We start from the raw sequence: 2,852 nt of genomic DNA, 5'->3' as shown, positions 1-2,852 counted from the left end.
AATACCAAAATCGATACGAAATAAAAGCCAACATATATCTCTACCCAGAAACCGGTGTCACAACATTAATGGACTGTCTAGGAATGCTACATACAAGTGTCTGAAAAAGGGGATATAGTCTGTCTCGGATACAAAAGAAAACAGAACATCTAAATAGATAGAAGAGACGTCGGGCCTGCGGACGCCTGCAGGTCTATCTCGGGATCTCGGTGGACTGAAGGCTGGCTCCCTTACTGCTGTTGTCCCAGTGTTGCTCCGGTATCTGCACAGAGTGCAGAGTGTAGCATCAGCACAACCGACCCCATGTGCTGGTAAGTGTCTGGCCTAACCCCGGTGAGGTAGTGACGAGGCCAGGACCAGACTCCAGATAAACCTGTGCAATTGTATAATGTACAGTGGAAAATAAACACGAATAGGCAGTTTAAATGGGAGGGGGTACATGCTTCGGGGAAACATATCAAATCCAACAGAAACTTAATAAAAATATGAAAGGACAGTTCAATATCTACAACAATATACAAGTAATATTGTTGCGGCGCGCAACCCGATCCCTTATCATTTAACATGTTTTGGCGTGCAACCCGATCCAAATATATATAATTATTGCGGCGTGCAACCCGATCCAAATATAAAACTGTTGCGGCGTGCAACCCGATCCAAATATATAACTGTTGCAGGGTGCAACCCGATCCAAATATATATAATTGTTGCGGCGTGCAACCCGATCCAAATATATAACTGTTGCGGCGTGCAACCCGATCCAAATATATAATTGTTGCAGCGTGCAACCTTATCCAAATATATAGTCAACAATAATCATAATGATAGTCCCGGCAAGGGATCCATAATAAACTATACTATCCCGACAAGGGAATTCAACAATACAAGTATATACGTCCCGGCAAGGGAGAATTAGATATAACCAATCTTAACTCAACTCCTACTCATCTCAGTTATCACTATTACTCAATCATAAGTAGATTCCACGAAAATAAACTAAGTCTTTGCTCAATGCCAAGAACTTACCCACTAAAGCATCCATAGTATCATTTAAGAATACCACAAATATCAATTTAAGACTCACGGTCATGCTCGACACCAATGTATAGATACTCGTCACCATGCCTATACGTCGTACTCAACAAGAAGCAAATAGCAAATAAGACTCAACTCCTAATCCCTTAAGCTAAGGTTAGACCGAACACTTACCTCGATGCCACGAACACAATTCACGATTCAAATATAGCTTTACCCTTGATTCCACCACCAATTCGCTCGTATCTAGCCACAAGTTACTTGATTACGTCAATAAACGCTAAATGAATCAACCCCAATGCATGAAAATGAATTTTCTAAAGTTTTACCCAAAAAGTCAAAAATCGCCCCCGGGCCCACATGGTAAAAACTCGAGGTTCGAACCAAAACCCAATTACCCATTCCCCCATGAACCCAAATAAATAATTTGTTTTGAAATCGGACCTTAAATCGAGGTCCAAATCCCCAATTTTTGAAAAAACCTAGGTTCTACCCAAAACACTCAATTTCCTCCATGAAAATCATTGATTTTGAGTTGAAATCATGTTAAAAGATGTTAAGTAGTGAAGAAAATGAGTTAGAAATCCCTTATTAACGTTTTGGAGAAGAAAGGTTGTTTGAAAAATCGTCTCTTATGTTTTTGGGGTTTTGAAAAATGAAAAGTAACTGAAAATCCCGTCATTTTATACCCCTCTCAGACCCCCTGTGCGGAGCGCACAAAATGGACTGCGGCCGCACAGTCCTTCCTGAGGATACTGCAGTCCAGTGCCCTGTGCGGACCATACAAAGTCGACTGCGACCGCACAGCCCTCCACCGCGCACTGCACAAAGTCAACCGCGGACCGCACTGGCCCCTTCCGCGGTCGCACATGTTTTCTTGCGGACCGCACTGGCGGGTTCAGAGACCTGCAACTTCTCTGAACCTGCAACATCTGGTTTTAAGCCTAAGACATCCCGGGACCTACCTGAAACTCACCCGAACCTTCGGAATTCCAAACCAAGTGTGCATACTAACTCAAAAACATCATATGGATCTACTCGTGCGATCAAATCGCCAAAATAACCTCAATAACAACGAATTAAACCTCAAAATCAAAGAACTTTTCTCAAACTTTATAAAAATCAACTTTTGCAATTTAGGTCTGAATCATGTCAAATGACATCCGTTTTTCACCAAGTTCCACAACATCGTCTTAAATCATATATAAGACCTGTACCGGGCGCCGGAACCAAAATACTGGCCCGATATCATCATGTTTTAATCAAATTTCATTTCAAATTTCCTTAAATAATTTTAGAAAACAATTTTCTTTAAAAATTCATTTCTCGGGCTTGGGACCTCGGAATTCGATTCCGGGCATACGCCCAAGTCCCATATTTTCCCACGGACCCTCCGGGACCGTCGAATCATGGGTCTGGATCCGTTTACCCAAAAGGTTGACCAAAGTCAAATTAGCTCATTTTATAATTAGAATTTATCATTTTTCACAGATTTTCATATTTAAGCTTTCCGGCTACGCGCTCGGACTGCACACGCAAATCGAGGTAATGATAAATGAGGTTTTTAAAGGTCTCGGAAACACAAAATTTAGTTTAAAAGCAAGTGATGTGAGATGCCAAAACAAATATCATCAGCCTCCCAACTTAAAAATCTTAATCTCTCTGATAACTACCTGAACGGTTCGATACCAAAAGATATTGAGAACTTGAAAAGTCTTGTGAAATTGGACCTGTCACATAATTCTCTACGTGGTTCAGTAACAAATCATTTGTTCTAGTTGCATCAATTGCGTCACCTCTCACTAAGTTCCAACAAA

This window comes from Nicotiana sylvestris, chromosome 8 (genome assembly GCF_000393655.2).
Source record: "Nicotiana sylvestris chromosome 8, ASM39365v2, whole genome shotgun sequence".
Lineage (NCBI taxonomy): Eukaryota > Viridiplantae > Streptophyta > Magnoliopsida > Solanales > Solanaceae > Nicotiana > Nicotiana sylvestris.
This window is presented reverse-complemented; position numbering follows the sequence as displayed.